Source organism: Copidosoma floridanum, unplaced genomic scaffold (genome assembly GCF_036245765.1).
Source record: "Copidosoma floridanum isolate Cflo_tuat_1 unplaced genomic scaffold, Cflo_Japanese_pri ptg000006l, whole genome shotgun sequence".
NCBI lineage: Eukaryota > Metazoa > Arthropoda > Insecta > Hymenoptera > Encyrtidae > Copidosoma > Copidosoma floridanum.
The window spans coordinates 5,486,401-5,507,696 of record NW_028321883.1 but is presented as its reverse complement, the minus strand read 5'-3'; the positions used below and the strand labels follow the sequence as shown (position 1 = coordinate 5,507,696).

General features: G+C 35.3%; 1 protein-coding gene across 1 annotated transcript in view; it reads left to right on the top strand.

Annotated features, from left to right (window-relative positions):
* Positions 1-21,296, top strand: part of Sas10 (UTP3 small subunit processome component Sas10) — a 143,181-nt gene that overhangs the window by 51,840 nt on the left and 70,045 nt on the right. The gene's annotated exons all lie outside the window — the stretch shown is intronic.

Genomic DNA, 21,296 nt, shown 5'->3' with positions numbered 1-21,296 from the left:
TCAATTTTAGAATCACATTTAAAAGTTTATGTTGCTCATATCTCGTTAAGGTAGAAAATCAACGTTTTGTTCCGTTGTTCGGAAAATAAAAGGTTTTGTTAAAACAAAAAAGCATTTATTAGTTTAAGGTTTACAATATTAAGGTTGTTAATATTGATAAATTTTTATTAAAATTAATGTTTTTTACGTTAAATGTTTGATGTTTTTCAATCAATGCAAATGATCTATGTGTTGATAAATTTTATTTTCGTAACAACGAAATTTTTTCCTATTAATTAATCCTTTCAATGATTTTTCTATTTTAATCTCAACAAATTCTTGTTGTCGAAAAAATGAACGTTTCTGTTGAAACTAAACAAATTTAGCTTGTTTGAACAAATTTTGGTGGTCAAACAAAAAAATATCTGATTACCTACAAGTTTCTTTATTTGTTGAAGTAAAACAATTATTTTAAGTTGATAGCCGTTACCAAAATTGATATATGCTAAAAAAAATGTATACTACTTTGAACCAAGCACATAACGTTTCTCAACGAATGCGCTCTTGATTTTCAAAATACCCTTCATTAAAAAACATGTCGATTGAAAGAAAACTTGTACACGAGATAAAAAAAATTTTATTGTGTCAATAATACTTTTTATTAAATTTTTCGTAATATAAAAAGGGATTGAAACAAAGAGAATTGTTACTGAAACGAATGTTAAGTTTCTTATGATTGTTACTTTTTTGTTGAAAAAAATGTATTTTACGTTAAATGTTTAATTTTTTCAATCAACACAAGTTATCTATAAGATGCAATATTTTTTTTATGTAATATCAAAATTGTTTTGAAATTAAATATTAATTCAAACAAATTTTGTATTTTAATCTAAATTAATTCTAGCTGTCCAAAAGATTAATATTTTGTTCAAACAAAAAATCTTTTGATGATTGAAAAAAAAATTCTGGTTTCACGAAAAAATATCTAATTTTACACAATTTTTCTTGTTAAAGTAAAAAAATATTTTACTACATTGATAACCGGCATCTCAACTAATTAATGTTTTGAAAAATAAAAAAAAAAGTTTTTACCAACAAAATTTTTACTACTTTGAACCAAGCACATAATATTTTTAACAAAAAGGCGTTCCTGCTAACAAAATCACCTTCCATTAAAAAACATGTGTTGTCTATTGAAAGAAAACTTCTGCACAAGACAAAAAGTTTATAGTGTCGTTGATACTTTTTATGTAATTCTTACGTAATATAAAAAGGGTTTGGAACAAAGAGAAATGTTATTGAAACAAATGTTGAGGTTCTTAACACTGTTAAGTGTTTTTGAAAGAAACGTTTTTTACGTTTAATGTTTAATTTTTTTCCTATCAACGCAAGTTATCTATAAGATACAATATATCTTTTCGATAATATCAAAATTTTTTTGAAATTAAATATTAACTTCAATGGTTTTTGTATTTTAATCTTAATTAATTCGTGTTGTAGAAAAAATTAATAATTTGTTGGAAAAAAAAGCTTTTGTTGGGTGAAATAAAAAAAATTTGTTCACACAAAAAAATTCCAATTACGCACAATTTTTTTTTTTTTTTTTTTTTGAAGTAAAAAAATATTTTTTTACATCGATAACCGGCATCCGAACTAATCAATGTTTTAAAAAATGAAAAAAAACTTCAATTTGAACCAATCACATAATTTTTTTAAATAAATGCGCTCTTGTTACAAAATCACCTTTCATTAAAAAAAATATGTTGTTTACTGAAAGAAGACTGGTATACAAGGCAAAAACACTTTATAGTGTCGATAAATCTTTTTATTAAACTTTTGCGTAACAAAAAAATGCTTTGATACAAAGAGAAATGTGATTGAAACAAACATTGTGGTTGTTAATATTGTTATGTTTATAATTGAAAGAAATGTTTTTTACATTGTATGTTTCATTTTTTTGGATCAATGCAAGTTAATTATGAGTTGCTAAATTTTACTTTTGCAATTGGAATATTTCTTTAATATTAATTCTTCCTTCCAATGATATTAGTTTTTTAATTTTAATGAATCCTTGGTGTTCAAAAGATTAATATTTTGTTAAAACAAGAAAAATTTTGTTGGTTTGATAAAAACAATATCTTGTAGACAAATAAGAAACTGTTTTTGTAGTTCAAAAATATTTTCTCTTAATTAATACATTATTTTTTTGTTTCAAAACAAAATTTAATTTATAAACTTTTTTTTTTTGATTGGATAAAACTTTGTTTGGTTTGAAAAAATTGGGCGCTCAGTGTACGTCACTAAGTGGATCCTACTAAGCTAAAGTGAAAAGCTAGCGTACTTTTGCAAATTTTTGTGATTATTTATTGCTATTTTTATTAATTTATTCTAGATGAAATCTATACTGAAACCATGTAGGAAGTGCTAAAAATAAGTATGCAAAATTTCAGCACGATCGGTTGTGTAGTTTTTGCGACTTTACTTTACATATTAGTAGAATATTATCATCAGACTTATCAACCCTTTTATAAGTTCCATGATTTATGCTATAGTAAGTATTTAGTTGTCTTGGTAAATGATTAAGAATTTTGTTGGATGAAAATTAAGTGTATTCATAATGGGAAGTAAAAATAACATTATGTTTTGAACGATTTAAATACTCCAAAAAAATTGTCAAGCATATATTATCAGTTTTCCTTGTTTCATCAATTTTCAATGATTTTATTTTTTTTTCTCTGATTTGTAAGAATATTTATAGTAATTCTGGGTCACAACTGCAAGTATTGATACCTTATTTTTTTGTATTAAAATATGACCAAAAAACGATGATTAAATACTTCCGGATATAATTTCACTTTTACTGTTTTTTAAAGCTGTCAGAATTTGACAGAAATCTTTCCCAAAATTATTAATTTGTTTTTAAAATGTATGTATGTACAACATGAATCACGCAGAAATCTATCTATTGACCATTTCGAATGCTTTTTTGGGATCAGTAAAGCTGTATCCCAAATTATTTCTCTACATATTTTTTTTTCTTTCCAATTTTGATTTGTTAACATTTTTTAACTCTAATGGTAAACAAAAAGTTCTGTGCCTAATCATTTTTTAGAAAGTATTATTGACGCAATACGAGTCCATGCCATCAATAACATTTATTTAATAAGAGAAATAAATCTTTTTATTGAGGTTTTGTATGGTAATATTTTTCCTGAACCAAAACCATAAATAAAGATAAATCTGTTATCTTATTTAGATATTATTCGAAAAATTTTATTTGATCTGGATTTGTCTTATCGTCGATACATTAAAACATTTTTGTTTGGAATGTATTTTCCGTAAGATTATCATTTTCCTCTGATTAAATATTTACAGCAATCAGTAAACTAAACGATTAACAAGATTTATCTTCCGATTCCAAAATTTGATTTTTGTTTTAGATGCATGATTATTCTTTTCATCAATAAATTCATTACTAAAAGGTTCTCCATAGTTTTTTAAAATTTTATCATCTTGTATATTCTTCGAAGTTAGAAACTAAGCTATGATTTCTAAAATTGATATAGTAACATGGCAATACTAGCTTTTTCGCATACATTGTTAATTTGTGAATTGTACTTGATTGATCCCATTGCTTAGAAATTAAATTGAAACTTTAATTCATTGATCTTTTGATTTTTCTGTGGGGGTTAGCGTGTGAAGCATGTAGGAGGGCGAAGCCTGACGAGTATATATATATGTATATATTATTGCGTCGCCGAGTTTACGTATTTTAGCATATCGTTTCTTCTAGCCTGCGCCGTCACCTGAGACGGACGTTACGTCTTTTGTACTTGTTCATTAAATAAAAGTTTTGTTAACCGTTGTCGAGAGTATCCTTTCTCGACCCAGTGCTCCTCCTCCCGTACCTAGACACGGAGGCACCTTGTTACTACCAGATCCTCACCCTCACTTCATTCCCCATACATATATATATATATATTCCGGGAGGAGGAGAACTGGGTCGAGAAAGGATACTCTCGACAACGGTTAACAAAACTTTTATTTAATGAACAAGTACAAAAAGCGTAACGTCCGTCTCAGGCAACGGCGCAGGCTGGAAGGAACGATATGCTAAAATGCGTGAACTCGGCGCAGCTGCTACTTGCTCTGTCTCTTTTCTTCTCCCGAAGCTGAGGTGACGAATGGTACTGTTCGCCTTGACAGGGCCTTGAGCAGTAGAGATATCGAGAAGCCAGAGTCAACTAAAAAATGCATGCGTAAGCAAGAATAGAATATATGCAGGCGAGTGTCGGAACCCGTTTGGGCCTCTGTTGCCTGGACCAGAGGTGGGTCTATTGGTTTCCCTGTGCTGGAGGGATGAAGTTGCACGGAGTGGTGCAGCGCTCTGCTTTGGCACCAAACCTCCGGTGGTACCAGCAAACACCTGGGATGGCTGGGGTGGCTGAGCGGCCTCGACGATTGGCAGATGTCGAGCGATCACGGTTGCGGCCCCGCTATTGGCCTGGGGCAGGTGGTGCATGGGCTTGTTGAGTTGTCAGCTGGGCAACAGCTGCTCTAATGATATTGGGCGGGGTGTGAGATGCCTTGGAGATAGCCATGATAGTGCTTCCAGTTTCCACGAGCTTGTCAGCTGCCTCAGCAAGTTCATCCATTGATGCTGTCTTGAGAATGCTCAAAAGCATGGCGGCGGCTTGAGGGAGTGAGTCTAGCCACTTGACTTTTAGGACCTCGTCGGTTACTTTATTACTTGCGAGGTTTTTCATTTTTCGCCATAGTGCTGAAGGTTTGTAATCGCCAAGAGAAGTACCTGAGAGTAATTGCCGGAGCATCTTTTCAGCATAGTCCGTGGTGCGTGATAAAATGGCGTCTTTGAGCGTCTTGTACTTCTGATCGGCTGGTGGAGGGTCAATAATGTCCATAACCTCCGTGGCTGTCGTCTGGTCAAGCGCGCCAACAAGAAGATTGAATTTTGCGTTGTCGTCTGTGACGTTGCTTGAAGCCATCAAACACTCTGACTGTGTGAACTATGGCCTTGGAGCATTACGCCAAAAACGCGGCAGGTCCCATTTTGTTAACATGCTTTCTTCTGGCGTTGTGTTGTTGTTGCTTGGGCGCATTTTTTACTCGTCGTTTGCATCGTCGGAATCGGAGGACGAGTTGCTGCCGTGCGAAATGTTAGGTGCGGGTGGCGGCGGTTTGTCATTTTCGGAGAGCGAGAGCCGTGTTGCCTCGGGCAGCGAGAGCGAAGGCAAAAATGTCGGTGGCTTGCCGGCAGTGGGGGCGGTTGCTGCCTTGTTGAGCGAACGCGTGGCGTTTGAAAATTGCAGCACTATCCTCGAAGGAAGTACCGGGAATACCTTGAAGTCGCAGCGAGGTTCTCGTTTGTGTGTCCCCACTGGTACTTGGACGGCCGCGTCCTTTTGAGGCAGGTACGTCTTTCATGCCAGGCCCAAGATAGCCGCCTTTTTCGACGACATGTGCCTGCCTCGTGTTGAGCTGTCTTGTACCCTAAAGGGACATATATTCGTGGACTAGCTTCGGACCGAAATCAATCACACCAGACGTCAGCGACACTCAACGCGCGTAGCCGCCGCTAAGCTAGTCCGCGAATATATGTCCCTTTAGTGTACACTGTTCACGCACTCACTTAAATTTTTCGCCTGATTTCACTTGCTCGGGGTCACCACTATGGGGAATGAAGCGAGGGTGAGGCTCTGGTAGTAACAAGGTGCCTCCGTGTCCAGGTACGGGAGGAGGAACACTGGGTCGAGAAAGGATACTCTCGACAACGGTTAACAAAACTTTTATTTTATCAACAAGTACAAAAGACGTAACGTCCGTCTCAGGTGACGGCGCAGGCTAGAAGGAACGATATGCTAAAATGTGTGAACTCAGCGCCGCTGCTGCTTACTCTGTCTCTTTTCTTCTCCCGCAGCTTAGGCGATGAATGATAAGGTTGGCTCGGTGAACGATAAGGGTGGCTGATTATGCTGCTTTGCAGTTAGAAGGAGACACGAGATGTCAGCAGCTGCTTGTGCCTTGAGTGTACAGCTTGCACACATTGCTGAGTTGCCACATATATACTGCTCCCCCTGCGTGCTTCACGTGGCGACTCCCACACTTGTTTGTTATTCCATGCTTTTTCAGATTATAAAAAATCTATTAACATGGAAAATGTATTTGTGCAATATGAGACAGCATAATTTACTGCCTCAATTACCTACACTGCATTCATGTAACAGCAATATCGTATCACTTTTTTCTACGCGATAACAATTTTGTTTTTGAAACTTTCCGAAGCCTTATTTTTAATAACAAAGTCGATAATAGGTGCACTAGCTGATAGTGCTTTTAAGATCAATGCCCTCAATTACCAATACTTAGCAGCGTCTCTTACCTCAATTTCTCTTTCAATAAGTTTTTGTTTCGATTTATTTTTGATATGACAGATCGAAGAACGTATCATTTACTTTAAGGAAAATGTACTATTTGAAAATTATTCACGCAACTTGATATACAAACTACAGTTTAAGTCAGTGAATATTCAGCTTAAACAAACTTAATAATAAATAGTGACGACGAGATGACATGCCTGGGGTACAGTTGTACTCGGAATGTGCAGAGACTTGAACTTACGGTTGCTCGATTGTTAGCGTACCGACGCGTCCGTGAGTTACATATACTACAATCCTTCCCTCTGAAAGAAAAATTTATTGTAATTGAATTAAGTTATAATTCAATCAAGAGATCAGTTTGCGTTCGCGCTAGGAATGTCTTAGCAGATTAATATTGTCTGGTAGTTTTGCTTTTTTCGACACATTCCCGCCATCTTCAGACATGGCATAGCCTTTGGGTCAAGGAGTAAGGTTTTAAAAGGATCTACATGGTTTTTTCAGATCGAATTATCCTCTGTTTGAACAGTATAAGTAACTAAACTTGTTTTATCTAAAACCTCAGTTTTGACCCTATAACTGTGCCTTACATTTTTCGGCACAATCCTGCCATTCATTTCAAAATTACAGTGTTATAGCACAATGATAGTTGTATTTTCTGATGAATATTTTTTCTCAGTCTCTTGTTTACTTTGTATAGAACGCGCTATATTTAGTTTTAATAAATGAAATCTATTCAAAATTTTTCTCCTGATAAGTACTTCACTGGCGATACTCTCGTTGTAATTTGCAGAGTTGAGCAGTAATTAAAAAGTTATCTGGCTATGGATTTCTGTTTTTTGTCGCCCTCTAACAAAAATAACTTGAATTTATTTTTAAATGTCTTAACTGCGTTTTCCGCTGTACCGTTCCTCGCAGGATAATATGGGGTAATTATGTAATGCGTGACATTGTTTTTGCACAGAAACTTGCAAATTTCACTCATGTAATGACAGCTGGACCGATATTCGTACTAAAAGAACTAATAAGTCCCATGATGAAAAAGATTCTTTAAATGCCGAGATTGTAGCTAAACAGCTTTAATATTACGCATCTCTTTTACATCTCCCCACTAAGAATGTGTATCAGTAATAATCAAATACACAGAGTTCTGAATTGGACCTAAAAAATCCGCATAGATACGTACACTAAAGGAATTTAGCATTTTCATAATCTCTTGACCAGATTTTTTTTCTTTTTTTTCTTAGCAAATCATATGTAAAGCTTACCAACATAGCATAATTTTTTATGAACTTCGTACAACAGTTTATTATACCTAAAAAACTATGTAATTCAAGAATGTTCTTCGGTCTTAAAGTTTTAAAATTGCTTCTATTTTTTTATTAATTATATGAAGACCCTTTAAATCTGAACCATAATATAAAAGATTGATTTTAGCTGTCCTCAGCTCGTCTTTTCTTATAGCTAACGTCAAATCTTACCTTTCGCAATATGAGTAAAACGTGTCCTTATATATTGTCTTGTTCCGCTTGTTCACGCTCTCATGCACGAATACTGTTAAAAAAGACACACACCTGGTATATCCAACAAAAGCGTTTCCATCTCCCTTTAAAATCACCCAGGCTGCGATGCGATACCATGAACCAAACGAGTATAACGAAATAAACCTGTGTGTGTGATGATGGTAGTTAAAGTTTGTGACGTAATAAGTCGTTGCTTCAATGACCAAAGCATTTTCACTGCCGAACCGTAAATCAAATTTTTCTTACGTAATAGCGTTTTCTTAGTAAAATGGCAATGTATTGCCCATTCAAATTGATAACACAAATGATTTCTAGGCTCTGCTGCAAACTTACAATGCTCTGATAATTGCTTCAAATTTGAGTAAAGTTCACTAACTTTCCGACTAACATCCCTTCTTCCTTTTGTGACCTCTTCTTACACTTAAAGCGCTTGATTATTTTACTAGGCACTGGCTGTAAAGGTTTTGCATCAAATTCAATTATGCTTTAAACTCCTTCAAAGCCAGTTTTTCTAACATGCGAAGATTTCTTAACAAGACGTAACCTTCTTTACCAAGCAATGTCAAGAACAGGACCACCTCCTTAATTTCGTTTATTGAATCAGCATCAAAATATAGCTCCAATCACTCAATCCACAGCTCCCAGCTATTATCTTTGTCTTTAAATAGTTCCATAGTTTCAAATATGCCTTGCATAGCCACTGCATTAAGTCAAGGGCAGTGGAACAGATCACGACCAAGTAAGGAATTTTTCAAAAGATTTGTGTGAAGAGGGAATCTTAATCAAGTAGCTAATCTTTAAAGTTGAAAAATAAAAGTCTAGTAATAATAAGTTAAAGGCAACGATCGAAACGAGTATTTATGCATCATTTCATATCATACATTATTTAATTGTCAGTCTCTGGTATTATTTAAAAATTTAACATTATTACACACTAGTGGCCCCCCGTCAGCCCGAGAATCACTAAATGGAACACCGTAGTGTGTTGACATGTAATGTGAAACGTTTTCAGTTAAAAATTTTACATCTATTTCTGACACTTCTTAGAATCAAAATCTTCTTATTAAAAACGTATTTGTTTGGAATCCATACAGTTTATTTGATCACGTAAAAAGCTGTAAAAAGTAAAAAAATATAATTATGCTGAAAAGTACCGTGCATTCCTTAAGCCCAAAAATAGTCCTTGGCCATAAAAAGCCGTTGATTTGGATTTCCTCCCGTATAATCTATAAACAGGGCTATTTTTTAAGACTGTAAAGATTTAAAACTCACAAAAAATACATTATTAAAAAAAATTTTTTTCTCTTATCTCACAACTTTATTACCACAGCATCAAAGTCCTGGAGTTTAATCCCTACCTTTTTTTATCGCCACATAAATATAAATACATATTCTATCTATTTAAAAATCTGGAAGATTCAAGAGGTTACTATAAGGGTTATCGTGAAAAGCTGATCTCTCACTTAATAAATTCTGTATTTATCGATTTTGATGCTGCTTTTATCTCGATAAATGTCCAGCATCATTTTATTGACGCCTAAAATTGTATTCATTAAATGAATTTAAAGTTTTCCTTCCGATTCGACTTCTTGTTAGTTCGACGTTTGATGACCCTGAAAAGGACTGGTGAGATTCTTAAGTAAACTCTTTCTTGACTGAAGTTTCCAGCCAACGTGATTGCCTCTATACTTCAGGATGATCTTCTCTAGCCTCTTATTGTAGCACCACAGTGATCGGGAGGAAAACTATAACGTTTGAAGCTTTGGAGCTAGTTGTAGAGCTCTTTCCTAACGTCTCCTAGTATTATGCCGAAGACGTTGGTGTCTAAAGCACCTTCTTTTTCTGCAGACTTAGTTGTTTTGGTGATCTAAGGGGGAGAGATTGGTTCGTGATGCTTGCCCGTCGGAGACTGTCCCGTTGGCTCAAGTTTATTTTTCCTTGATAACTCCCAGCGCAAACCTTGAAGAGGATCGGTGATTCCTGGTTTCCCAGCCTTACGACGAACAACTCCGCTCGTGACGCCTGCCAGTGAATGACTGGCTTGATTTAATAGTGGCCGGCTTTACATACTATTTTAGTTGACGAATCGTTTTCGGAAATGCTAGTAAAATTGTTTTTGTTGTCAAGGTAGTTTAAATTTAGGTGTCCCTTAAAAGAACCGATGAGATTGATGGTTAAGTAGGGAACGTTAATACTTGAAGTGTCCCTGATAAGGAGGCCTGGAGAATATCTTCTCTGTAGGTATGCCCTCTGTGGCTACCCATACTCTTTAGGGCTATCTTTCCTGGCTTGCATTCAATGTAGACAATTCTCTGACAGCACCAGGCCGGATGGTTAAACGGCCACAGAGCTCTGAACTGTTGGAGCAGGTTGTGCTCTAGCGAGACCCGTCTCCTGGCGTTTCCCGCCGGAGACGTTGACGTTTCAAACGCCTATTTTTCCGTGGCACTCGGTTATCTAGGCCTTCTGGGGTAATTCGTAACCGATTTACTTCACTTGCCCATGCCAAAAGAGTGCCATCGGTAGCCGGAATGCCCAGTTGCACGACTGATGCCTTTATGCTTGGTGTACTGCCGATGAACGGCTTCGACAATCGACAATTGGATCTTATAACCACTCTTCACTATCTTTGATTGCGGGTGCTTCAATTTTACCTCGACGCCACCGAACGGATCCTACTGAAATAAAGCGCAAAGCTAGCTTGTTTATCGCCATTGTTATTAACTTTTTTAAGAAAAATACTATTCGAAAACCATCTTGGAATTATTAAGAATCATTATGCGAAATTTCAGCGAAATTGGTCCAGTAGTTTTCGCGGTTAGCGATGACAACGGTTTTAGCGACTTTGCTTCATACATTAGTAAAATTAAATTTTTGCATGAAAAAATGCAAGTACAAATATTTGTTTAGAATTGCATCTGATAAATTCATTCACTAATTTTTCTGTATGAATTCCTTTAACTAACTCACCATGTATATGTAAAATAGCGAGATTATTTTATCTATTTTGTAGCATGGTACAATGCTACATGCGTATTACTTTCTAGCCGCTTTAGCAGAGAAAAATTTTTTTTTTTTTGTGCATGAAAAAGCTGAAACGGTTAATACTAAGCGTACAAATCTTATGTATTCTGAAGCTATATCTTTCGACAACACTTATTTTCTCTCAGGAAATTAACATTGTCACTCAAATTATTTAAGTTTTTTTTCGGAAATACTATCTCTGGAAAAATATCTTCATCATTAATTAGATTTTCTGCCGAAAAACCGGTTCTTTAAGATTTTGCTATATCATTTGCATCTTCACGTTTACTGATTGCAAAAGCTTCTAGTGATCTAAATAACTTGAATGAATCAGTATTAAATATATCTCAAAGATGTGTGCACGAAATCATAAATCTAAAAAAAAATTTTTTTGTACATGTCTTTAAGAGTTTTGAAGTTAAAATCTTCCGTCTTAGCATCAGAATTCACCTGCTTTGGAATTTTTTTTTAGGTCGTGGAAGCATAGGGTCTGTGATGTTGAATTTTTTGGTGTTGTTGATTTAATTTTTCGGATTTAAAATGTGACTCTCGACAAACTGAAAAAAATCGCTTTACGGTATCTACTTTCTCGAATGAATCAACAAAACTTAAATTAGATTTCTAGAGTTTAATGTTCAGTGTCTCAATTTAACAAAAAAAATTAGCTTTGGCTGAAATCTTACTATCTATCTGGCGATCTGAAGACGTCTGATTCAAAAATTTCATCAATGCTAATAAATGTTCCGAACTTTTCTTGGTGAATTTATTCTCATCTTATATTATTCGAGAAATCCAGAAAATTGTCCAGAAAAATCTATAGATCAAAATTATTTTTTTAGAATTCAAATAATTACCTCGTAGGACAGTAAGCATCAAGTGACAAATACTTTTTAGAACTATTCTCTGAAGTTTCCATGTTATTTTTTTCGACTTCTTTTGTTTCTTCTTGAATTTTTCGAAATTGAGAAAGACATTGTGGTAAATCTCGTACGAATTTGACTATATCTGTGATAACACTGATAATATTTTTTGCTTTTATGACTGTCTTAATTCCATCTCCTTTGACAAAGTTTGAATTATGAACATAGCAGTAAATATAAAGTGCTCTAGATTGTAGTTCCCTTGATCAAGTTTGTAAACCTAATATATAGTGTAAGAGACATACCTGTTTAAGACCCCGTTTCAAAAACTCACAGATACTTCAGGAAAAAAAAACATTTTCATATAGAATTAACCTAGACTTTAAAGTAATTGTCTTCAGGAACAGCGATACAAAAAGATCTACAAAATAAAAAAATTAATTGCAATAGGTCATTTCATTCGTCTACAAAGTTAAAAAAAACTCCTAAAACTAGCATATTTTTCGATTGTTAATAAAAAAACCCTTTGAACCAAATACTTCCAAAACGAATGAAAGTTGTGTATTTCGGTGGCATTGATAAACTCTTGATATTTCAAATCGATATAACTATTAGTTATTGCAAAAAGTCGTTTGTTTATAATAAAGGTACTTTCGTAAAATCGCTGTCATTGTTTTTAGGCACGTTACACTAATAATTTTGATCAAATTTTCTTCTTAAAGAGTTACTTTGTCAACTACAATTCTTATTTTGCTAATTTTTTTCAATTATATTAGTTAAAAAGGTATTGAAAAAACAGGTACATTTTATCGGTATAAATAAATAGAATAACGTTTACATTTTCAGTCGTACGACGTCGGGAGTTGGTGCATATTGTAGATGCTATTTCTCTACAAATTGAAAAAAAAGTTGCGTGAACTAACTCAGGAGCTAAGATAATTTTTTTTTAATTTGATTGTACCTTTTCCAGAAATAAATGTTTTCTTTTGAAATTTTTACGGTCTATACATCGATTGCTTATCTTCCTAATGAATAAATTTCACACAAAAACCGCTGGCCATTATTACATAACGGAATGAAGAATAGAAATGATTTTCCAACCGATAATGGAAAATTCGCAAGTGGTGACGTCACTACCGCTTTACAGAGGCTTGCAGATATCTGTCTGTCTGTTTCAAAAACGCACCGACCGTAAGAATGGAAATCTCAGGAACCGTAGGTCTTTTTCGTTTTAAATTTATCTAACTTTAGCAATGATTTAAAAATTACAGTTTTTTTGTATTATGGTGTGTATATCACTGTGCTACATTGCAAATATTTAGTCGATAAAATAGAAATATACGTTTCCCGATTTTTTTGCAGAGGCCAAACTCCAGCCCCCTCACTTATTATTCACTTATACTTCATTTTGTATTTCATGATGCAACCATTTGTGTCTACTTCGTTGCAGCTAATTTTCCAGCTCTGTGACATCGTTTGCTATCGTTTAATTCCTTCTGCAGCGTTTTTCCAGTTGCAAAATCTATCGGTAACCCAGGCTTGTTTTGAACTTCAACTTTGAGCATTTTTTGCAATAAGTAAATTTTGATTATCTGCCTCTGTACATATTGTGCACATTGCTACACTATCATCATTCAATTCAAGTAAAAAATGTTGAGTTTTTTATATTGAACGAATACATTCCTGTCAGTAATAATAATAATAGATGCAACTGATTTTTCATTTAATAAAATCTACTTGGAAGACATTTATTTCAACACTTTGCTAAACTAGAGGAGATAGAACAAATCTCTTTTTTTATTGAAAAGGCCAAAGTGGTCAATTTCTTGATGCTGAAATTTCACGTCTTAAGAGAGTATAAACACGCATTAAACGCATACAGTACAGCTATCTGCTCGCAGCTATCCCAACTTTAGACTCGTACAGCTCAAAGTAACGCTGTACTGCAGAGGTCTAGAGAGGAGGCTATCTGAGCCAGCGCTTGGAACGTATACTTACCTGCCTCTGAGCTCGAGCTGTAAACTATAACTATACAATACGTACACTCATACTTTATGTACAGCGCCCGATAACTGTATATAGATTGGTTAAATAAAATAAGTTATGTTATCAAAACAGTCAATAATGACTGATAAATTTTATTTCGTGCTCAATAAATTAATGTCTAACTAGTGTGTGTCCGTATATGGATACATAACTATAGACTTCTGTGAGTGTATGCGTATAACTGTATTTGTATTTTATAAGTACAGGATATTACAGGTAAATTTTTTTTATTCAAAGAATTTTATATACAAAATTTATTAAATATTTTGAATAAATACCTTATAGGTATTAAGTGACTGTTTTGATAACGTAACTTATTTCATTTAACCAATCTATATACAGTATATATAGTAATAGCGCTGTACATAAAGTATGAGTGTACGTATTGTATAGTTGTAGGTTATAGCTCGAGCTCAGAGGTTGGTACGTATATCTTCCAAGCGCTGGTTCAGACAGCCCCCTCTCTAGACCTTTACAGTACAGCGTTGCTTTGAACTGTACGAGTCCAAAGTTGGGATAGCTGTGAGCAGACAGCTATACTGTATGTTTTTAATACGTGTTTGTACTCTCTTAAGCCGGATCCCTGTACTGTCACAGTACAAATTTTTTTTACGTGCACCCATGTGATGGCACGATCTCCGGTTAAACTCAGCTCGACTCAGCTCTCTATCTCTTTCTCCGCGCGCTTACTGCCGCCCCTCTCTCGTTTGTAAAGTGTACTACCCGTATATATAGTTATATAGAAGAGTATATAATAATTAAATATCATATATGTATTGTATGTATAGCATATACATACGTACGCATATATATTATATAATATATATGTGTAAATACACTCAGTGTGAGGGCGCCGCAGCGTACGGACGTCCCGTCAATAGTGTCCGTGCTGTGAGTGCATATTTCTGGTATGGCTTGGCTTAAAAAGTGATTAAAGTGTGGTTAAAAGATAAAAAGACAAGGGAAAGTATCCTGAGTAAGAAGGTAGGAGGCGGAGAAGGAAAAAAGGCAGTTAAGAGGCTGGAAAAGTTAGAGTGCAATTGAAGGTTAGAAAACCGCAGCTACAAAGCGCGGGAGAGTCGTATAGGCAACGAGTACGAGATGGGACTGACGATAGAGAAGGAGAAAGAAAAAGAAAAGGCGACAACAAGGCAGGAAAATGCATCCGAAAGGCTAAACACACCCACGGGAGGTCGTGTAGTTACCGCTCATTTGAAATCAGTTTTGAAACCTGCACAATCTCATTTAGAGCACAAGGTAAAAGAAAAAGAGGAGAAATCGAGGAAGACGGTTGTCGAAAAGACAAAGGATGACGATAGTGAGAGAAAGAAAGAGAAAAGTGTGAGTTGGAGGCAGACAAGGATGGAGGATTTTAAGAAAGCAGATCGCGAAAAAACTGATGACGGTGCAGTGGAAAAAGAGAAGTACGAGGAGTTTGGAGAAGAATTTATGAGATGCAGATAAGAGAGAGAGGAGATCATAAAGATAAGGCAAAGTTGCACAGAAGAGATACAGAGGTTAAAACAAAACATGTTAAGGTTGGAGAAAGAGATAGTCGATGTTAAGGAGAGGGAGCTGCAAACATCAAGCACATTGGAAAGGCTGGAGAAGAAGTTGGAGGAAGCGTGGTCCACTAGATGGCAGGAGGTGGATTCTGACGATGAGAAGTCAGCAGGAGGGACTTCGAGCATTCGAGCATCAGCAGCATTGGGAGATCGTCGAGGCGGAGCAGAACGTCAGGCACAAGTACGGTGAGCCGTTTGTCAGTTAGGGATGTTCTGCGAATTGAAAGGTTGGTACAAGAAAAAGATGAAGAAGAAAGGGCAAATAATATCATTATAAGGGGAGGGAGTGTTAATGGGTGAAATTTGAAAGTGTGGGTGGAGAACATGTTTGAACATGTATTGAAAATTAAAATTAAAATTTTTAGTGTAAGAGTGAGTGGCCCGGTTTTAATTGTTAAGTTGAATTGCTTCGAGGATAAAATGTATATCATCAGAAATAAGCGTAGGTTGAAAGGAACGAATATGTATATAGAAAACGATTTGTCCTTTGATGAGAGAAAAAGGCAAGAGCTGATATTAAGGTGGGTTAAAAAGCAAAAAGAGGAGGGTTGGGAGGTGAAGACTGGGTTTGGTAAGATAAAATTTAAGGGTATTTGGTATAAATGGAGTGAGAATATGTTTTTGCAAGGTGATGGTGTAAGGTATACAGAAGCAAGCATTGAAGGGACGGAAGTGGAGGTAGAGGGGGGTGGCAAAAGAAAAGGTGCAGGAGAAGAGAGGAGGGGTAGATGAAAAAAGAGCGACAGAAGGAGGTACGGGGGGAGGTCAGATAGGAGAGGAAATTATGCAGGAGATTTTTGCATAAGCCAGGAACGGAAGGTGATACCTAATAAGGCAAAGACAGAAAGTGATCATATAAGGAAAATTATTTTTTGGAATGTAGCTGGAGTTAGTAACAAGGATAGTTGAGTTCTGGGACTTTGTAGAAGGAGCAGATTTCGTGAGTCTGTCTGAAACCTGGTTAGAAGAAAAATGCTGGGTTAATTTGAAAGAAAAACTGTCAAGGGAATTTGTGCGGGAGGCAGTGCACGCGGTTAAATGTAACATAAAGGGAAGAGCAAAAGGCGGTTTTATTATAGGGCTGAAAAAGTATTTTAACAGGGCAAATTGTAAGCTGGTTGAAGTAATTGAGAATGGTATAATTAAATCAGAATTAAATGGGATTGGGAGGAGTGGGGAAAGGATAAATGTTTTCTCAATATATAATAGAGAGGACCTGGTAAGGACTTTAAAAGCGTTAGAAAAATTGGAACTGGTAGTGGAAGATAGATTAATAATAGGGGGGGATTTTAATATAAGAATAGGAAACGTGAGCTGTGGTAATGTAGAAAGAATGGAGGAATGGGGCGAGGAAAGGTGTAGTAAAGATAAGATGATAAGTAACGAAGGCAGACGATTTATTGAATTGATAAACAACAAAGGATGGTTTTTGCTGAACGGGTCAATGAAGGGGGATTATGGGGAGGAATACACATATATAGATTTTTTTTTTTTCATATATTATAGTGCTCTACCTCCGGCTCCTTTAGTAAGGGCACTACTATGGGCACTTAGCACTGGGGAAAGGGACAAGGAAAGGGATGGGAGGCCTCCCATTACTGGGAGGGGGTAGGGGGAAATTAGGCAACTTTTGCTGCGAGAAGGTTGCCTAGACCCTCCTCGAGGAGCATTGCGTGGTGAAAAAGCACATGTGAGATTTTAAAGCTTTAAAGATTATTTTAAAGCTAGGAAATAATGGAAAGAAATGTGCCGGGAAAAGAAAAGAGATTTGAAAAAAAAGACAGGTCGAAGAACTGAGAAACATTAAGTACGAGAGTGACGTTTGGAAATATCTCAATAAATTCAGGAAAAAGAGGGAGAATGTTGTCAATCACATAAAGTTGAACGCATGGGAAGAATATTTTAGGGAGCTGCTAGAAGGCAAAAGAGAGAAATGTGTAGGTTTATGGGAAGACGAATGAGTCAATGGGGATAAAGAAGAGGGCATAAGTAAAGCAGATGAAAAGGTGGCAATTAGGAATTTAAAAAGAAAAAAAGGCAGTGGGACACGATGGGATACCGAACGAAGCTTGGATCTACACCGGGTCAGGAGTTAAAGATGGGTTAAGAGAGTTACTAAATAAGGTATGGAGGGGGGAAGGGTTCCGGAAGCTTGGAAAACAGCGGTCGTAGTCCCCTTGTATAAAAAGGGGAACAGTAATATCCTAAAAAACTACAGAGGAATATTCTTGCTCCCTACGGATTATAAGTTGTATACAGAGATACTAAAAGGGAAGCTGTTAGCGGAAACGGAAAAAAAGAGGGTGCTACTGGGGGGGCAGGCGGGATTTTGGAAAGGTAGATCTACTCTTGATAATATTTTCATTCTGAATCATATAGTGCAAAGGGAAGACTTGATAAGAGGGAAAGATAAAGTATTTGCACTGTTTGTGGACTTTAAAGCAGCATTTGACACGGTGAACAAGGAAAAATTGTGGGTAATATTGAGCAGAAGGGGATTTAGTAAAAATTTAATAAATAGAATCAAAGACGAAGGTAAGGATTCTGGGTAACGAGGGGCTTTCAGATGAATTTTGGACTTAAAAAGGTTTAAGACAGGGATGTCTGTTAAGCCCGGCTCTATTTTGCATATACATTGCCGCATTGCCGAGTTAAAAAATGTATTAAAAGAAAGGAACGTAGGCGGAATTTTGATTAATAAAGTAAGGGTGTGTTTGCTAGCATACGCAGATGACATAGTGTTGTTGGCCTTGAACAAAGAAGCTCTAGTGGATATGATAGATACGTTAAGGAAATTTAGCAGGGAAAGGGATTTATGTATAAGTTTTGAGAAATCAAAGGTAACGGTTTTTAACAGTAAGGAGAAAGTAAATAAGGAAGGATGAATATTTAAAGAGGGGCCACTAGAGGAGGTAAAAAGCTTTAAGTATTTAGGATTCACATTTAATAAAAAAGGGGACTATTCTGATCACATAAATGACTTAAAAAGGAAGGGAACTATTGCAATCAGGAAAGTGTGGGGATTAGGGAAGAGGTTGTGTAAGGAAGATTTTATGAGGAGGCGGATGTTGTTCAATTATCTAGTTAGGAGTACAATAAGTTACGGGGCCGAAATCTTTGGGTGGAGAGAGTGGAAAGTGTTGGAAAGAATTTTAATGGACTATTATCGTTGGGTTTTAAGGTTGGATTTTTGCACGCCTAGATACATCGTATTGAAAGAGACAGGCTTAGAAAAGTTATGCGTACACTTTGGAAAAGTAGCAACAAGGTTTAATGAAAAAATGTACAAGCAGGGGGAGGACAGGCTCACGAAACTGTGCTATAAGGAAGCGTATGAAAACGAGACAGGAGGGATGTTAAAAAGGAAAGGAATATATTTCTAAATAATCTAGGGTATAGTGAAAAATTAATAGAGATATGGAGAAGTCAAGACATATTAGTAGAGGATAGGATAGGAGAGCGTATGAGTGATATAAGCAATCAAGTAACGGAAGCTAAAATAAAAAACTCAAAGTACAACCCTAGGTATAAGGATATTATGGGGATTGGAAGGGAGGAGTATTTAAGCAAGCAAATCAGGGGGATTTGTACAAGTCATGTGGCAAAAGCCAGATGTGAGAATCTCGATGGGGGAAATTTAATAAAGGAATGTAGAATTGTAACGGAAAACAAAGTATGTAACCTAATGAACGGTGAGCTAAATGTACAAAAAATGTTAAAGGAGGTTAGCTCGTGTAAAATTGCAAAAATATGGGGTAGATTAAGTAATTTGTATGAGAAAAAAGGGCCGAAACTGTAATAAGCGCTGAATGAATATTCATATGTATGTAGTAGCAAGTAAAATAAATGGATTATTGAAAGTTATTGTATAAGAAGTGAAAAGATTGTAGAATTAGTAAATAAAAATTGGGACTGTGATTTAAATAATTTTTGTAAAGTATGTAAAGTATAGAGAGTATGTAATCTATGTAAGTTATGTAAAGGAAAGAAACCTTAGGATTAAGGTAATGTTACAATTTTGTTTGTATTGATCACTGTACTGAGTCCGTTTTCTGGACCTAATTGGTTAAAAACTAATAAATATATATACAATATATGTGTAAATAAAATTTTCAAATTTTACTGACTCCAAGAATCAAACCACATCCTTTAGATGGGTAGTCGGGGACCTCATCGATTGTGCTACGCAGCACGCCAATCCAATCTCTGTTCCAATCCAATCCAAATTGTGTAAAATGTGTTTTAAAAATGGTTTGATATATAGTCAAATAAAAATACCATCGTGTAGGACGAAAAATTTTCTATCAATAAGCATTTTTAATTTTGTTTCGATAAGCGCAAAATGTTTAGAAAAAAAAATGAAAACGCATTTTGGCAGTACTTGTAAAAGTAAGTGAGATAGAGAGAGCTATTGATCGTCTGCTGTCGTGCTCTCTCTCTCTCTCTCTCTCTCTCTCTATTGTACTCATACAGGTAGGCCTTTTTGATTGCTTTTTTTTATTGGGCTTGTAGAAAATGATGAATTAATATTAGAATTAGTATCATTTTTTTATCATTTTTAAAAATTTCTTCTCTGTACACAGGATTATTTAAAATATCGATATTTGACCACAATACAAAGTTTTTCCGGAGACTTCCTATTGTGTTTATTCAAACTCTATCTTAACCCGTCTTTAGTAAAGAGCCAACGAAATTTGCGCACGTGCGCAACTACGCACAGTAAACAGGTATCCGAGAAGAGACGGAGAAAGTAATACACATGAACGTTTGTTAAACTAATCTATGCACCTATGTGTAGGTAGGTAGTACAGATACTCTTCGCCGTGTAATATTGTTCTTTCTCGTTCTCGTTGCTTGTATGTTATAAACATTTGTTGTTTATAATATATAAACATAATTTGCTTTTTCCTAATCTATAATATTATTTGATGAAAATATATGTTTATAAATAAACTCATTTTAATACAAAAATATGAAATGAAGATTATTTAGAATCAAAAAATGAATACTTTTTTACCTCGCATGTTTTTGAAGGTCTGGTGTGCGCTCGGTAGAAAAAAAAGGATTTGTCCCATGAGTGCCATTGCTTAGTGGCTGCCTAACGTCCCTCGGGCCCTGTTTCGCAGGTGTCTCGGGACGCAAATTAGTCCTGGAAACGATGGCACTTGTCTGACGAAAACTACTATTTTCATCGTAGACAATCAAATACTACCGCGTTCAATAACATATTCTTTGATGTTTCACATCTGTCGTAGGTCCCGAGACCCACACCTATTTTTTTCGTTTTTTTTTCTTTTTTTTCGTAAGTATATCTTTCCAAAAATATGTATTAATTACATAAAATTTTGCTCTGTAATAAAAAAGATTCAAAATCATTCTAAATGACACAAAAAAAACATCTGATTTCATCAAATTTCGCTACTGCCCTTGGCGGTTAAAAAACAAGTGCAAAAATAGCAATAGAAAAAAAATTGTGTCGTTGTATTAATACTTTTTTTATATTATACTCAGCATTTAGAAAAAAAATGACTTTGATTTTTTTACTTTAAAATGTTGCCTAATGCACATACCTCTTCATTAAATTGTATCCAAGAGTTGGATGCTGTCAAAGGTGTGGTACAGAAATCTTAAAAATTTAGCATTTCAATAGAAAATACTCTTACAAACGCACGCATGTGAATTTAGGCATTTCAGTTGAATCGTTTTGTATTTTACAAAAGTTGAAGATGTTGCAGGAATTTTTTCCGATTTTTCTATTCTAAAAAGCTAGTTCTACAAGATCACGGATTTGAAGATTCTGTCTCCCCAAAATAAAAACTAAGAGCCCGTAACTATTTGAGCCCACTAAAAAATGTCATATATCTTTTTTGAACATTCGGTTATCGACTCAGAAGGTGGTGAGTT